This window comes from Manduca sexta, chromosome 3 (assembly GCF_014839805.1).
Source record: "Manduca sexta isolate Smith_Timp_Sample1 chromosome 3, JHU_Msex_v1.0, whole genome shotgun sequence".
Lineage (NCBI taxonomy): Eukaryota > Metazoa > Arthropoda > Insecta > Lepidoptera > Sphingidae > Manduca > Manduca sexta.
The window spans coordinates 9,413,613-9,433,058 of record NC_051117.1 but is presented as its reverse complement, the minus strand read 5'-3'; the positions used below and the strand labels follow the sequence as shown (position 1 = coordinate 9,433,058).

The window sequence follows — 19,446 nt, the reverse complement described above, 5'->3', positions numbered from 1 at the left end:
GTTACCAGCCTGGTTACACTGCTTGCCTATTCATTGGAACCAATCCAGACGTACAAACAACTGGAAATGTTTGGATACGGTTGTTTATTTGTGCGTAGTTGTGCCCAAACGTAGCTGTATATTTATACTTAGTAGCATTCGTCTTAGTGGGTACCACCTTTTTGATCCTGAGACTGCATTAGTATATACATTAGTCCTATTAAATTTCAGTTGATGGATAATGTAGCCAGTAAAACTTTTATAATTCCAGCTGTCATTATTCCACTGAAATCAGGCTCTGGGAAACACAATATTTTTTTTAATTTTGTAGAAAGTATTTTACATTTATTTTTCGTGTAGCCCTATACGGTCTAGTGCACTTAAAAAGTTACTCGATCTTAAAAAGTGGACTCTGGATCTTGTGGTCAATGGCCCATATTTGTTGTCATTCGATTAGTTTCCAGCGAGCTGTTATGCTTTTAGTTCTAGCAAAACACTCAAACAGAATTAATAAAATAACCCACGTTTCACACACATATTTAATTTTAAATTCCCATTATACACACCGCATCCAAATATTCCTCATTTCAAGTTCGTCCAATCCTCAAACACTATTCAAGAGTTATTAGAGCACAACCGGACAATGTAAATCTTAAAAAAACATTACACTTTACAAATTTATGTACAATAGTAACGTTACATACTCGTGCAGCTGATTTTTTAACGCACTTTAAGGTTATTGAACCTTGGCATGGATCTATAAAAAAGGAAGGGCAAACCACCAAATAGGTCACTGTCCTATGTTACGTCTACATTAGTGGTTTTATAGTCTGTACAGTGAAAAAGATTTAATCAGTGATTAATTTTTAATAAACTTTTTCAATGCAAGGACAATTTAAAAAGTTAAAACATTGATTATAATCTATACATATTATAAAACAAAGTCCCCTTTTCTGTCTGTATGTTATCGATTTTATCAAAATCTACTGAACGGATTTTTATTAAATTTGTTACGGACATAGTTTAAGACCTTGGGAAGGTTATAGACTACTTTCTATCCCGGGAAATATATAGCGGGACTTTTATCCCGGAAAACTACTTCACGCGGGCGAACCCACAAGCTAAAGCCAGTTATAAAGTAAAAACTGAAAATTCCGGCAACTTGGAAACGTGAGTTGCGCTGGCCTATCATTGTAAGCCAGGAGGAAGAATCAGGAAGCTATTAATTTCATTAGTTTTACTCCAATTGAATATGAAATTATATTTATCTTCAAGTATTATATTGATGTATATCTCATATAAATGTCTATACTTCAGAGTTAAACATTGTTATGTCTTGCTTGATGGATCAGTTTTCTGTATAAAATTGCACAAGTTCCGACGAACTGTTGGTTCCTAACTGACCCACTTACGAAGATTCTATTTTAATCTTTTCTATTCCAAATTGACGGACCATTTCGTACATTGTATGAAATTACATACTTTTGTTTCGTTTCAAACATTCGTCTGGGTTCGCTATAAATTTTCTATCTGATAACAAAAATAACGAGCGGTTAGAGATGAGGGTTTTACATTAGAATATACGCTTATCGTGGGTTCGATCCTCAGGTTAGAGATATTAGGATTATCAGTCTCAGACCGGAGTCTAGAATTTGCTCGATATGGCGATAGGCTCGCCCTATATCACATCATAGACAGAATATGCCCGGCGGAAAGTGGGTGTGCCAGTTTCGCCTTTACCTACATCTCCAGGGATAAAAGGCGTGAGTATGTCTAAATAAACTTTGTATACTTATACAAGTCACACCTTTACCCACAAAGACGTAGCCAGAGGTGTCGCGATGGTATGGAACTCACTTAGTCCATTTTCGACCCATCAACTGCAATTTTTAATAAGTAGTCCTAATCAATTTTTTCGATTTTTCTCAAAAATTTACCAATTATTCAGTAATCAAATAAATAGTCTGATGGTATCTGATTACAAAAATCTTTATACATTTTTAAAATAATGTAAATTAAAATCGTGTATAGACCGACTTAGGAAAGATCCAACGTCTGTTATATATTTAATTTAAATTAAACTGAAATAGCTATTAGACTTATAAATACTTAAAATAAGTACAGTGGCTGTAATTTTCACAAAACTTTCAGTATTTTGACGGATGTCATATCATACAATAAACACAAGACAAAAAAATATGGTTCAAATTAATTATGTACTTAAATACGTGTACAGCACCATCATCACGTGATTTCACTCGCATTTTATTTTCATACCACAACTCTGTAAGTCGTGTAAACCTTCTAAAAGCAGTTATTACATAGTATACCCACTTTTTCTGATAGTTATATGGGAAATTTCATAACGTTGGATAGTTAAGTAAAAGATAAATTTTTGAATTTGGAAGTAGGCCAATATGACGTTTGTAACCGAGTTTTTGGATATTGGTTAAAGGATTGTAGTTACTGCACTGGCTGATAGGATCTTAATTGTACTACGCTAGGCTGTTAGGAGATATGCAGAATACTTAACATGTGGTTTGTGAGAGAAGTTTTATTCTATATGGAGTTAGCGCTACAAAATTTCATACGTTCGTTTTTTATGCGGGCAATGTGATCCAACACCAGATGGTAAGTGGAGTGGAGTCCAATGGAGTAACGAGAGATACCCCGCGGCAGTCGACACAATTATGCTGGCCTGTTGGAGTCGTTTGTACAGAGGCTGAACAGTACGCGACACACGTGGACCATTATGGCGGGTTTTAACACCTTGTGTATGTTGGTCACTATTTGGGTGGATATAAAATATCTACCACCACCATCGTACCCAAAGCTTTGGGCTAGTGCACACTAGCTACTTAGAAACATCAACTCCTACAGGTAAATATATCCCCAGTTTAATTTTGTTAACTTACACAGAGAGTACCCTGTCTGGGATCGGTCACTTCCTCCGGCCTCAATAATATATCTCCTATCAACTACTTAACCAAATACAAAAAAAAAACAACAAAATCTGTCTCAATTTTTCATAACATAACCCTTTCGACAAACTTGCTTAACATTTACTGACATCTATCGACAGATCTCCGAACTTCAACCCTTTTTTGCCCTTTAACCCGTGCCCTTCTCGTGGCGAGCGGAAAATGTGAAAACTAAAAAAACTCGCCACTGGACTGGCGTAGAAAGGGACAGAAGATTTGCTTTAAACGAGAGCGAGGGAGATGAACGACCGTCTAAATTATAGTATTATACTTAATAATATTCGGTCGCTTTAATGTATATGTGAAATTTGTAGATAAATATTTTTGGTGATCGTGACGCCATCTAGTGTTAGGAATATGTAGTAGTTAGTTATGTTTAAAAAAAATATGCAGTGGCCACCCTCGTTATCCCTATTTATCTCTCCGTGTCTCTTAGAATTAGATCCTTTGACACAGCGTTTTATAAAACTACAGAAAATATTTGAGTTAATAAAAGTAATTTGTGTATTGACAGGCCACGTTTAAAGTTGTGTTTATAATTGTATTTAATGACATTCAAAACATATGAAGTTTATACTAAAAAAAAAAAATGTTACGAATTATTTATTAATAGCATAAGTTTGTCGGGCATGTCATTTAACTTTATCGTATTGACGTGTAAACTACTCACTGATAGCACAATTGGCTGACCCTTTGTTTGTTTTGGGATTATAGTGTATACCCACAAAGTAAGAGAATAAAAGTACAGCTGACCAAAGACTATTATATGATAATTTAAAAAATAGGTATATAGTATAGCATACTAAGAAAATAATATCAAATGCTCTTCCATTTATAGCAATAACATTCTAGTTTCAAGTTTGAAAAACGCCTCCGTCACATAACTATAGTCACATTTATTTCTTTATCATCCCATAACCATCTGTATTTCGCACATATACTAGAATACTATAATCGTATTGTGTCAGTTTTCTTAGAGGACGCTCCGAGCGGGCCCATCACCCCTGCATCCTGTCTCACCATGCTAAAACCTACTTTACCCTTCCTCAACAAAGCACATTTTCCTTCACCCCTTTATAAACCTTAGGTCTTTCTAAAACTACAAGCCTCCGAATCGAGACGCGACGGCGCTCAGAGATCTCACCATTTAATTTAGGGTTAAAATATATTTGGGCTGATATCTGAGGGGCTCGCCGGTCGCCCCGCCGGGTGGGGGGTCCTCAAGGTCACATTACCACCGCGTGTCTGTCACTGATAACTTATCAAGAACGTAGTCGACGGTAATTAACATTGGTTTGCAAAATAAGCATATATAAATAAGTAGAGTGACAACTAAGCTTTCTGCTTGTAGACTCGTATGAAATTTTATGTATTACTAGGAGGTCTATTGACCAATGAAAGATGTTACATCTCTATCATCAGATTTGTGTTAAATTCGAGCTTATACATTAACTCACCACACATCACGACTTAATCAAACATCATGATTTTTTTAAATTTATATTTGCGAAAGACTACACATATACGTAACGAATTGCCGAGACGAATATCCACAAGTTCAAATCCCAAGGGCACACACCTCTGACTGCTAAAATTATGTGTGTATTCTTTGTGAAACATAGCATGCTTTAACGATGAAGGAAAACATCATAAAACTAGCATACCGAGAAGTTTTCTATAGGAATTTCGAAGGTGAGAAGTCTACCAATCTGCACTAAGCCAGCGTAGTGGACGAAGGCCTAATCCCTCTCAGTAGTAGAGGAGGCCCGTGTCCAGCAGTGGGATAGTACATAATACAGGGCTGATATTATACACACATATGAGCACACAGGCCTTTAATAGTAAGAGTAGACTATGTACTATGTAAATATTTATGAAAAACTGAGTTATAGAGAATACTGAGGATATAAAGAAACTGCTTTCGGAATATTAACTGGGTTTTATAAGATAGTAACTACATAATGCTAAGCCTCAGACAGATTACCAAGAAATGTTTAGGCGCTTTTACACCAACTGTCACTCTTAACTGATTTATCTATATTCCTATACATATTTGTACTGTTATTTGCGTTTTGATAAAAAGCTTGTGGCACTCAAAGTTATTGTAGACTTATAGCAATGAAGAAATATCAAAATTGGTTCAGAAGTTTTCGAAATTAATACGTTAAAGCAAACAATAAATAAACTTTCGATTTTTATACAATAGCTATTGATTTATAAAAATAATAATTATACCCAAAAGGCCAGGTCAAATGTTCCCAGAACGGATGGGAATGCATGAAAACATTGATGAAGGTGGAGGAAATGAGAGAAGTATGCCATAATCGTGCAAAGTTGCAATCCATAGTCTCTACCTATTCCTATGACACAGAGGCGTGATGTTATGAATGTATGTATAATTATACCATCAGTATATTCCCTATGAGCATCTATTGATGCTAGAGTATTCAAAATTTATGTAGTTAATTATGCTACGTATAAAAGATGTTTTATATCTTCTATTATAAAGTATTATCATGCTTAGAAAATTCAATACTTAATTTGTTACGTAGTCGCCGCGTCGAATGGAAAGCCACATATCACAATTAAGCAATACTTAACTAAATTGCGGTTGTAACTTGACGTGTATTCGACACAAATAACTGCCGACATTCGAGTGTGGTTCCATTGTCACAACTCGATGGTCTTAACTTACAATTAAAGCTACATCTATGTGGCAACGTAATGCTTTTTTGCCAGATAAAAAAGAGTTGTATCTGTTTTTTTTTTGTACATTGATTTATTTATTTCAGTGTATATACCTATTCGTATTTAATTGTGATATTTTGTATCAGTCATTTGATCTATAATAACAAGACCCCCTATCATATCAAAGAACCGAATACTCATGGCTGATACATTAGCTGCAACACTGCCTATCCTATGTGGATAAAAGGCGTGAGTATGACTAAATGTATGACAACTAATGTCATTGCTTTTGGAATTAAGTCCGTTAAATACTTACGCTTAAAGTTTAATAAATGAAATTCTCATTCAAACAAAACCTGTTCAATGTCACGTAGAGCTTTTTAATTCATATATCTATGTAATGTATTTTCCTTAAACCTTCTATTGAGTTTACATTGATACAAAAGCTCATACGTATTAACTATTAATTTGGTCAATGTATTCAACTCTACATTAGTTTCTAAGAATTAGACTAAGTTAACGGAAAGAAATCTAGGTCTCAGGCTGAGTCGAAACCCGTCATCAATACGACGTAATAATATTAGTCACGGTGATTACGACTGTCTGGTAACACTAGTATAGCGCCCTGGAATTGTCTGACTAGACATTTGTTATTATAAGAATTATGTTATGCATATTTCGTATCTCTATATTGGATGTTACTTCTTCTTCGTGTTAGCATTAGATTGGAAAGCCTTGGATTCGATATCAGGTCAGGAAATGATATACTCCGTTGGGTATATTGTGAATTTTGTTACAGGTTGTTAGTTTACGGTTGTATCGTCGAAGTTGTATGTCAGAATAAATGTAGGTACAAGTAAATCTGCGAAACTTGTCAAGGTTACATCGCAGTGGCGAAGTATGAAATTTTCTGAAAGGGAAACCAACATAACTTATAGGTACTAATATTTCTATGCATAAAAGTGGTCTGGAAATCATTGTAATGATGATGATTTTACATAAATTACGAAGGAGGAAAGAAATCAGGTTATATTGTCCCATCGCCACTGTTACGTCGGTTCCTTAGACTAGTACTTTCTGAACTTTTTTCTATATGTAGATCTTTCAATCTGAGATAACAAGTAACTATTTAACTTAAGTTAGCTGAATAACAATTATTCGCTACTAAGTTAAAATGTGAGCAAGTACGTATTAGCTAATGAGTTTACAAAATACTTAAAAGAAACAGAAACAGCCGCAACAAACCGACAACTATACTATTATGATATGAATACCTATTTAACATTCAACTAACTACGCTTTAGTAACACTCCATTGTACCACATAATTATTCAAATACATACAAACGGGACGGCCAAATATTTCATAATAATGTCTGGAACAAGAAAATTCCCGATCACAATTAAATTTTTACGACTTAGCCGAGATTCGAACCTAATTCTAGAAAAAAACGGGCCATTGCGTGCCAGCCTAGGCCGGGGCACTGTCCGTTATAATAGTCAGTATGCAGTTACCGTTATTTATAGGGGGGATTTAAAAGGCTTGCAAGATTTATATTGTCACAAACTATGACAAATATAGCCGTTTGTATAAACTCGTAGCTCGTAGCGCGTAGCGTGTAGCGTGCTACGACGCCGTAGCTCTTTCGTAGGCGGCTACGGATCTTATTACTGTTTATTATTATGAATTTATTAGTTTTAATTTATATTTGGAATGTTGCTATTTTAGTTTGAACTTTAATGAGAAGCTTAACGTAGTAATATTCTAAAATGATGTCGTATAAAGTATAGTAAAATATGTTGTTTTAATGAGGCTTATAATTTGTTTTCTATGTAGGTCAGACGGTTTTATTGGCATACTCGTTAACTAGTGATGTAATAGTTGATTTAGTTTCATCTACCGAAATCTGAAGTAAGAATAAAGATGATAATTAGAAGAAGAAAGAATAAAGATAAAGGTGATAATTATGAAAAGTGATGTAATTATAATATGGTTGAAAGGTTAAGCGACATTTTTTTGCGACCAAGTTTCATACATATTTAAAATCGGCCATTCTTGCTATGTTTTTTTTAACCTAGTTAAAATTTCTGAAAATAATGTTGCTTAAGTCAATTAGCCTTTCTATCATCTTTATAAGTTAAATAATTCTCTAAACTTTCTACCTAGTAGGCAAACGCATGTTCAACAAACCATAATGTCAATATTTACCTTAAAAATCATAAATTTTGTAAAATCAATACTTCAATCAAACTATAAATAGATTTGTAAGTATTTTATATAAGAAATTCATCAAAAATGCTTCACGAAATGAGATCTCTCTTCAAAAAGTCGTTACCATTAGGAAAATTCTCTGAAACATAATCAAACAAAAAATACGAATCTACAAAAATTACGAGCGACTTTATTAAAACAATCAGATTAATAACAATAAATGTCACAATCGCCTGATAATTGTAACGATTTCTATATTTATTCAGCGCCCTGAAAACAACCCATATCGGCATTAATTTATGATACCCGACATTCCAGACGCGAGAGAGCGAAGTTTTTTTTCCGTCTGATCCCAACCGATCATAATTTAGCCCAAAACGTCCACAAATTAAGCATATGTATTCATAGAGATGGAAATACGATCTCTCGTCACAGAGACGATGCATGTGATTGCATCGGGGGCCGGCGAGCGTGCCCGGAGGCAGAGATCGGGCAATGAGAGCCGAAATTACAGGCTGACTCACAGCCAAAAAAGACTAGTATGCGGCGCCCGTTCCCATTGCAGCTGTGTGTATTCTCTCGTGATTATCAGAGAGCGTGATGCAGCGGGGGCTGGGCGGGGCGCGGGCGGGGCGCGGCCGCGGCGCCTCAGTCGAGCCGGACCCGCCAAGCGCGCCGCACGTTCTCTCGCGCCCGCACCGATGCGCGTACCGGCCGCTCGCAGGCACTCGCCCGCTGCCACCGCTGCCGCCCCGGAACGCTGTTGACCGCTGGTGACCGCGCTGCTGCCATCCCCGGCCGTGATACGTGGAGTCTCGGACCGTAACCGTTAGTGCCAAATGTGAGTTCAGATCGCGGCCGAGCGGCTCATCACGCGCCCTAGATTTTGGGAACGACGCTGGAATGCTCCAACGCTACATTTTTCATTAAAACCAGGCAAAGCTTCAGTAGAATTAGCGCTAGTTTTCAGTTTTGTAGACGTAGTTTGCAAATATTGTCACATGTCGAGTTTTGTTATTTGTAACATTTTAATGCGAATTAAATGTCGTACAAATCACTTGTTTTTTTTGTGAGCGCATTCCTTGAACCTGCATACCCTAGCCGCAGACTTTTAGTCTGTTTTATTACTGTGGCGGGGAGGCCGCCAGTGCATTTTAAACATTAACCCGTCGACTTAAAGTCGAAATTGGAGCTGCGCGCTCTCTAGAAGCATTAACCGGGCACGTCTTCACTATCTTATTTCTTGATTTTTAGTTAGCCCCTCTGCATTGCTTCACTAGTGGTTGTGCGTAGCGGCGGCGAGACGCAGCTTGCGTTAGTTATATAATAATTGCGGTGATGTATGGCAGGCACGTGGCTCCGAAGGTAAATAATTGCTGCCACGTGGCTTTTAGCTCAATTAACCTCCCCGTGAGGGGTCGCACGCTTTCACTAATGGAACACCTCGAGCCGCTCTACCGCCCATTCATTGTATCATTAGTGTTGTTTGACTTAGAAATTATGTAGTTACGCATTAATTACGAAAAAGCTTAATTAAATCTAAGGTTACGATACATATATAAATAAAAAAAAAAACAATTTCGAACATCAATACCAGTTAAAACCGGATCATTTGGCACACGAGTGTGTCTGTGCGTGCGCCTGTTTGTCTGGGAGCGGAGTGAGTGTGGGCTGGGGGGTCGAGGGGGAGTTGCGGCCCGGCTGGCACATGGCGATCGATGCGAAGCGCGTCGAGTATCATTTGCGTGCGTCCCCCACCCCGCGCCGAGATCGCTACATCTCGGCAGCCACACTGGACGTCTCGCTGTACACGTGATTTTCACATGGTCTTCGTTTTATTGGAGTATCGTGCAGCGTAGTCGCGACTGAGACTGAGTACATGATAGCAATGAGTATCAATACAAATCTTATTGAACTAGAGATTATTGATGATTTTGCGATGGAATGAATAAGTCCTTACTAATAACTATTATTAATAATTACTCAAGTAATACTGTGACGTTATTTTTCAATAGTTAAGAGTTAAAAAGATGATTGATTTAATCGCTTATTATTATATTTATAAGTACTAATTTAAAATGTTGAGTAAATATTTTATTTCTGATATCATTTTTAAATGTACACGTGACTTTCAAAGAGACGTTTAAAACACGATTCAATTTTGTTTTATCTAATTAAGTTTTTGATTAAACTTCGACATTATATTTGATTATAAGAAAATTATATAAATTAACAATATAGTTACCATATATAATAACTGTGACCTTATTTTTTTTATTACAAGATATTTTTATTCATTAATACTTAGGACATATAATTCGGGTAATATTCATTAAATTCATCACGATATCAAAATAAATATTCCAAACATCCAAATGCCACCAAAAATGTAGTCATAACATAATTCAAATAAGGCACTTCATAATACTTTAATGTACGAAAAAAAACGACGGGATTCGTGACGTCACTCTTTATTACCCACAATTAGGAAACTTTTTAAACGATTAATCATACGTGGCACGTTCAGTATTTATTCATGTTCCTTTACAAGTTCTTATAGAAAGTTTTAAGGCTTTATTACTTCGAATATCTCTTACTTAAAGTTTATTATTTAACAAAAGGCATAATATAGAACACAATCATTATTGACAATACTTAAGCACTAAATTATATTAAGACTATATTGCGTTCTTTAAACCTCTACAAGAAAAAATTAACAAAGTTTACATTTGCTTATACATAAGTGAGTTATATAAAAGATTCTACTAGTATTATATATTACTACATTAGATAACTGTGCGACATAAATATATATTCAAAACAAACACACATCACGCATTTGTCCCCAAAGGGGTATGCAAAGGCGCAACCAGAGCACCCACTTTTCGCCAAGTGTGTTCTGTCCCATGATGTGATAGGTATCTATCGCCATATTGGGCACAAATTCCAAACTTCGGGCTGATACTGAGCAGAAAAACAGAATATCACTTTGCGCGACCTGGGATTCGAACCCAGGACCTCAGGTCGCTGCCGTACCACGCATGTAGTACAACTACGCCACCAAGGCAGTCAGTAATATATACTCAATAAATGTTGACTTCACATCAAGCCAAGTCCTTGTAGATGTTTATAATGATAGAATTTCAATGCAATCTAAATCCGAAATTAATTTAGAATTCATAAACATTATTTAGATTGCGTCAGTTTTTACTCTACCATAGATTAGTACCAGAAAACCTAAAAAATTTCACAGATCCCACAGGTTTCGATATAGGTTCTTACGACGTCTTTCTTTACATTGATTAACTTACACTTTTTTATTAGAAATATTTTTTATAGATGTTATACATCTGAATATCCCTCATCCGGAATTATTCATAAATACCCGCGCTCAGCGACAGCGTTGAGACAAAACTTGCCAAACTCCAACAGCCTGAAAAGTAAACACAATTCTTACTTACGGTCACTTATGATTCTTTTATCGCGATCTCTTGTTTCTTCTACTAAGCTTATAAGAAGTTCCAATAAGATCAACTAATGTGATTCCAGCCAACACCCCAGTTTCTCTGATGTTTTTCCTTGATTCAAAATTGCTTTCGTATTTCGTTCAGTTCAAGTTTGAATGACAATGACTTCGTATCTATAAGATTTGTTGGCTTGATGATACACGCTGTCAGTTGAAATTGACAGTTTAGCAGTCCTATATTAAGTATATCATGTATGTTTCTGCCGCCAGGCAGCAGTGTGTAGTCATTGTTGTGTTCCCATTTGAAGGATATTGTAGCCAGTGTAACTACTGTACATAATAACACTTAAGATTTCATGTCTCAGGATGGCGAGCGCAGTGGAATACCAAACAATACTTTATAATCCAAGGTGTTCGATGGTGTTACTGCTATTTATGGGCGGTCGTTTCGCTTACCATCAGGCGAACGGCAAGCTTGTTTTGCCATTCAAAGCAATTAAAAATGTACATAAAGGTAATTTGTAAACTACAGCATTTTTAATTTTCACATTACTGATTTCCGTTTATTACAATATTAATTTACGTTCCGTGTTATATTAATTCACGTATAATCTTTAACATGTATTAGTATTAACTACAATATTAATTACATTTGTGATAAAAGTTTTTCGAACTTGAACATTAATATTAGCGCATCAAACACACGATCAGTCAAAACTGACAGTTCGGTCTTAACGTTTAATAAACCCGTCGGCACATTATCGCGAGTCCATTTTCACTGTTTGTTGTGAAACGAAGTTTCCGATTCAAAGTTTGTAAAGTTAATGAGTTGACAGTTAGTTTGAAGTGCGCTGTTTGTCAGATTGACGTCTTGTGTTATGTTTACAATGATGTAATATGAAACGGAAGATTGGAATTAAAAAATACATACCCACATCATGCATTTATTCCCGAATTATATAGATAGAGGTACATCCAGAGCACCCACTTTTAGTGTGTTCCGTTCCATGATGTGATAGGGGGCGAGTTTATTGTCAAATCATGTACAAATTCTACACTCCAAGCTGAAATTAATACGTTTATATGTAACTGAATCAGAAGATTTAATTAACTGTAAACTTCACCAAATAATAAGCAACAATAATACAAGCCACTTTTCTACACACGTAATCAGTATGACATATTATTATAAATATATTATTATTTATATCATATAGTTAATATATATAATATTGTTGACAAAAATTAAATTTTCCAGCATCCGGATAGTTATAAATATTTGCTTTTAAAGGATTTAATTGTTTAGAGAAAAATGAAGTTTATAATTCAAAGTTGTTAAAAGTTAGTATGCTGATACAGTTGATTAGTTGTATGTCAAAATATATTTATTGACTTGCACTTCTATTTATATACTTTTACGTCATTATGTAATTATCTCAGAACAATGACAAGCATAGAAGTATCACTATGACATTTGAGTGTACTGTGTCTTAGACAGCAAGAAATTTAATTGTGTTGCGATCCCTTCTGACATCTTATCGATATCGATAGATGCTTTGTCTATTGGCTATGGTAAATTCACAGACCTGCTAAAATAAACACTTTTCGGTCAGTCAACTACAAACCGTTGCAAATTGTTATTTTAGTTAAAGGCTAAAAAAAGATATCAAAACCCTGATTTGGTATTTAATTACCAAAATAATGTCTGGGTATATAAAAGCACTCGTTAAGAAGCTGTTAAATTACAATAAACTATAGAACTACCGGCGTTCTTCGAGCTAAATTTTGTCCAATTTTCATTTGCTATTTACAGCAGTTTCCATGCCTTCCGAAACGTCATTTACTAAACACAAAAATGGTTTAGCATTTAGATTATTAAATTAAGAAACTGTTAGAAATTTCGGAAGGAATGGAAACCGCTGTAAGTAACAAACAAGAAATCGGCCGGAATTTCGTCTAGGAGAAAGCCAGTACGCCTTATGTTCTTTTCTGACTTTCTTAGGCATTAAAAGATACCCAAGAGGTAGGATTTGACAGAAGCTATTAAAATGGGCCAGTAAAATTAAAACACAGCGGTATCATTCATGTCACATATGTTTGATAACTTATTTCAATGTTAATAAAACTTTGTCGAAATGCTTAGAGCAAATACGGTGCTGTTTTTTCCAATGCCAATTGGGACGAGCTATGGCAACGATCCATTTTTGCCTCATAGCATCATCTGTAGGGAATCTGCAATGAAACACATTGTATGAAACACACTATGAAAATCAGATAGTTTCCTCGACCCCAGCCTTCGCGCACGGTTTCCAAGTGGCTTTTACCACTACACCACCGTATATTGAAAGTAAAAGGCAATTTATGCAAAATAGTAAACTATAATATACCAACATTTATGTTATCGACAGAGTATGCAGCACAACACTATTGAACACGACTACGTAAATTGGTAAAAATACTTAATAATGACTGGATCGAATGGCCAACAGCAGATTATAATATGACTAGAGCATAATAAAGTATAATTAATAACACTTTTTGCACTCATGTACAGGGTTTAAGCAAATATATTAGGTTTTTTGTTTACTCACCGATGGAAGCTGATGATTTCAGTTTCATTTTCTTTACGAGAAGAATGAGATTTACACCCCACAATAACGCAGGCCATTGCTTGTTCCTAGGGCTATATTTTACTTAAACAGCACTGTGTATTTATTCAAATTAACAACAATAATTTTACACAACATGTAGCCACTTTCGAAAAGTACGCGCTGAAGTATAACGTAACTAAATTGTGTGAGCGCGTTTGTGACATTGTTTTGAGATTGGCAAGTTGGAACATTTGACATTTTATTTGCTTTTTAATTCGGCATCATAAAGAGGACCAAAGGTAACCATTCGATTATTTTAAAGTGTACGCAAGCCGACATTAGCAACATAATATTTGTCTCGTTCTTTTCAACGGTTTTGGCCTATTTGAAAAAATAGGATAAGTATATGAGGGTAATTTAGATTCCTTCTATGCTTGTTCTTGTTCTGAGGTAATTATTCACACCGTGTAGTAGATTTCTTGTAAGAAACCTTCTGTGTGGGTAATTTTTCTGTCTGTTGTGAAATGGCAATATTGTGTTTTGCTATGCAGGCCACTATAGCCTATACACTGGGAATTATCGCAATTAATATTTATATTTTAGTGTGATGGACGGAAATTTGGACATAGTTTAAAGTATTGAAGCCGAAGTCGTTTATCTTTAATATTATAATGTAGAGTTAGGATTATTTATGATTGCAGTGTGTGTAATTTATTTAATCAATTAGAAAATAGGCAATAATTTAATTTCCAAGATTAAACTTCCAAAAACCTTTGATAAATTGAATAAAAATCCGGATAATTTTTCCAATGGATGGAACAGCGGGCAAAAACTAGTATAGCTATCTTTCAAGGCTTTTCCAATGCTACATTCAAGATTATAACACGCTGGCCTACTTTCCAATAAACGAGTTTAAACTTTAGATCAGTTTGCCAAAATTCATATAATAAAGATCCCTATCTGTTTTGTTTAGAAGATTATTTTCTTTAAACGATTTGGGGTCTTCAAAACTGACAATTATATGGACAGTTTAACTCTGAATAATTAAAGCGAGATATCAGCGACATTGAGTTACAAATATTTGGAATGAGCACATTTTTCTATATTTTACGAAACTAATAAAATTTTCAAAGAAATGACGCTAAAATTGATAAACTTTTCAAGTGTAGCAGTGGAGAAGAGTGAAATTTTCTGAAAGAGAACTCTATACTACATATACTTAGATACTAATATGCATAAATGCGATCTGCAAATCGTTCTAATGATAATTAGATTTCCAATAAATTACGAAAGGGAAGCCGGCAGGAATCTAGTTATATGGACCTTTCGCCACTGTAGAGTAGCCATAATTTATTATTAATCACTCATAGGCTTATGAACAGACTTAACATGACACTTAAGCTTACTTATTTTTAATGGAATTTAAATCTTCTGCGGCTCGATAAAGCTTTAATTTCATATTTCTGGAAAGACTACGACTATTAAGAATAACAACACCGGTAGATCTGAATGTATCCTGTCATAAAATTCATCAGTTATTTCTTACCCTAATACCAAAGAAATAATACTGCAAATCATGGTAAAGTTTAAAGGGCTAATTGAGTACTAAAATAACTTGATTCTTTTCGTTCACTCCGATTTCTATCGGCTTCCTTATTAGTTTTTGTTTTCTGTTAAATCGGCCGCGATATGTTAACTAAAGCAATTTTTTTATTTCGGGTTACTTTTTCAAAATTCACCTTTTGCCACTGAAGGTTTACTCAGATCTAAATGCCGGGACATAACACATGTTTATGACGTAACACTATAAAGCGTTAAATTTGGCATAGCTGGTGCAGTTTAAATGCTAAAATAGGTCAAATATTGAAAGGAATTTTATTTGTTTGCTGGAACGTCGCACAAAGAATCCTTCGTATATGAGACGGCCAAAATGATACCGTATAAATCTATTCTAAGCGGGCTCTACGCGCAACTTTATTGAAACTGAAATTATTACTAGCAATAAGTTTTTCTCGAAGTTTCAGATGGTTATGGATGGAGTGAATTGTTTTTACATGTTCGGATTTTGAAAATTGTGGTTTGATTGGTAGGTTTTATCTAATATAAATAATTATATATTTTAGGGCTAGGTGAAACTCGCGGCCGAAGGATTCCGCACTAATTTAATAACTCATCGTATTCCGTCGAAATAAGAGACCGTCGCCTGATACAGTAAAAAGGAACGTATTTTTTATGTCAAAAACTGATTGTAATTATTAAGATCCGTTTGCATTTTGAACTATAGAATACTAAAAAGCGTAATATTTAATAAAGTAGCCAATAATCGGTTATACCTCTCTCAACACTATTCAAAACCAATTAATATGCAGTCAATCATCCACGAGTATTTAACAAACTACATCAAATCCAGCCAAAATACATAAACTATGTCTAAAATACATATAAAACATATTCGAAGTTGATGGCAATAAACAAAAATTAATAGTGGCAACCCTAAAAATTCCGAGACCGCTCGTAAAGCGCGCGAGACAAATATTATATAAATAGAGGATAATAGGGCGGAATGTCCCGGTCATAATTCACGATCATTAAGCGAGTGTACACGTCGCAAAAAATCGTAACGCGATAAACGTGTGCATGATGGCGTGTTGCCGCCCTTGTTAATGAAATTGAAGGGGTTGGAATGCATTTTTAATTAAGGAAACGATAGGGATCGGAACGCATCGCTAATTAATTATGATGAAAGTCGTACGTATTTAATTAATCATATTTGGTAGCGTAGTTGCGTTATAATAAGGTTCAAATCACGGGTCGAGCAAAGCGATATATATTTTTTTAAGTATCCCCGAGTCTGAAATTTATAGTCGATTTAACGATAGGTGCGCCCTATCACATCATGGGACGAAACAGACAAAACGAATAATGGATGCTCTGGTTACACCTCCTTCGCCTTCTTCAGTGACAAAGGTATGGTGTATGTATGTATATTATACACATCTCAAAACATGCATATTTTTAGTTTCAACCTGCTGATGAAGTTTGTCTATATATTGCTATAAAAAAGTCAAAGAAAAATAAAGCGAAAAGTATAGAAAAACACTCGTTTATATTATTTGTCAGTAGTCATAACAATATATTTACGGTATTATTTTCCTTACACCTATTACCGAAATATTATGTCCATAACATTGGAACAAGGATCGAATTCTGACAAATATTTATATACGGAATATTTTAAATAAAAAATAAATATTAGGAACAATTTGATATTTCACTTATTTCTGTTCGTGAATCCAACTGTATGAAAGTTTTTAAAATGAATTTAAGTTAATGAAATTTAGACATTGTAGGACATTAATTTTGATTCTCACATTGTCGTGGGCAGTATTTCACTGATTAATATTTATTTTGAATTCTACATGATGGCACTATTTAGCCCGATCTTCCTAGATAGGTGGCGTTTGTATTTGATAGTGGCTTTAAACTACGTGACGAATAGGAAATAAACCAAAAACATTAAGGCATTTCGTTGAGAATAAAAAATTGTTGATTTGTATTCTTTATTTGTTTAGGAGAATAGAATTTATTTCAAATGGATAATGTTCACTGTATTATATGTTTATGATAATTTCTGGACATTTGAAAATGTTTGTATAAACTTTCCTTAATCGTCTTGTCTTTTATTAAAATTAACTACATCGCAAATAAAAAACAATCATCTCATCATTCTAACAAAAATATTATGCCCAGACATTTTATCATAAAAAATGAATAAATATTCCCGTCTCATTTCCATGGATACGAAAGAGTAGGCCGCGCCTATTAAATCAAAAATAGTTGTGAAGACTTAGGCAATGTTAGGCATTAGCACAGTCTAGACTCGAATAATGGGGGTCACGAGCGGCTTAATAAAGCCTCGCCTAATTTACTTCGATTTAGCGTTTAATGAAGGTTGGATTGTCTGTCGGTCTGGTGGTTTTCGGTTTTGAGGTCAATATCCGGAGTCTTGGCTTATGATTGTGTAACATCTTGGTATTGTTAAAGATGTTTGGGTATTTGATTGTTGTATATGTAGAAACGTCTTCTTTTATTACTTTGAATGACGAAACGAGCTTGCTTTCCCTAATGGTAAGCGATACGACCGCCCATAATCAGTAGAAACACCATTCAATACCTTGAATTACAAAATTTGATTGGTATTCCACTGCGCTCGCCATCCTGAGACATGAGATGTTAATTATTGTTATTTCTAATATTTGTTTTACTTTATAAAATTATTAGCTTTTGCTCGCGGCTACGCCCGCTTGAAGGAGTTTTCCGGGATAAAAGTCCCACTATATTTTTTTCGGGATAGAAAGTACCCTGTAACCTTCCCACGGTCTTAAACTATCTCCGTACACAATTTCATAAAAATCCGTTCGACAGATTTTGAGAAAATCGATAACACACCGATAGACAGAAAGGGGGACTTTGTTTTATAATATGTATAAATACATAACTGTAGGCAAACGAATTGTAAACATAATATTATAGAAGCTTATCAAGTCATATCTATAACTTTATATATAAGGTTGTCTGGAAGAGATCGCTTATAGCCGTTAAGACCGCCTATTGGTACACGTTTTTATTATATTATAATCGTATTTATTTTAATATATTTGGTGTAACAGTGGCGAAAGATGATATTTTCCATAAGAAAACCCGACACAACTTACAGCTACTAACAATATTATTTTCGTGATTTATTTATTTATTTAAATTAGAACGGATAAACCAATTTCACTAATTAAGTTAGTAATAACAACATATAACTATAGTAAAATATGAAACAGATCAATATGCTCAAATTCGGTTTGCAAATCGTTCCAATGATAATTAGATTTTACATAAATTACGAAAGGAAAGCCGACAGTAATAGAGTTATAAGTACCCTTCGTCAGTGGTACACAATAAAGTATTTTCATTTATTTACTTATTCAGAATTATCAATTACATTTTGAATGACAAGACGACAGATTTATTTGTCTGTTGACTACTATAGAAGTAATGCCGTAAACATCTAACACCTAGAATTATATAACCCTATACATGGCTACATTATATTATATTCAAACCCAATAATTTTGAAAAGTTTTTTGGCTTTGAATGACAAGACGAGCTTACCATTCGCCTGATGATAAGCGAGACGACCGCCCATAAACTGTAGAGCACCATCCAACACCTTAAATTACAAAGTATTGTTTGGTATTCCACTGCGCTCGCCATCCTGAGACTTGCGATGCTAAGTCTCATTATGTCCAGTAGTTACACTGGCTACAATGTCCTCCAAACCGGAACACAACAGTGACTATACCTTGCTGCTTGGCGGCAGAAATAGACATTGCGATGGTACCTACCCAGGCGGACTCTCACATATGAGAAACCCACCTGTAAAGTTCCTTTACATATCGATTTATGAATCATATTCCTGTAAAATTGAAAAACACCAACCCATAGTAAGAAATTCATGAGTCACGTATTCAAGGAATGC

At 34.9% G+C, this 19,446-nt stretch overlaps 1 long non-coding RNA gene across 1 annotated transcript in view; it reads left to right on the top strand.

Annotated features, from left to right (window-relative positions):
- The first annotated feature begins 8,478 nt into the window (after positions 1-8,478).
- The window catches only part of LOC119189288, a 54,153-nt gene continuing 43,185 nt past the window's right edge, over positions 8,479-19,446 (top strand). The window contains exon 1 of the long non-coding RNA XR_005112328.1: positions 8,479-8,700. This is a non-coding gene — a long non-coding RNA (uncharacterized LOC119189288). The remainder of the gene's footprint in view (positions 8,701-19,446) is intronic.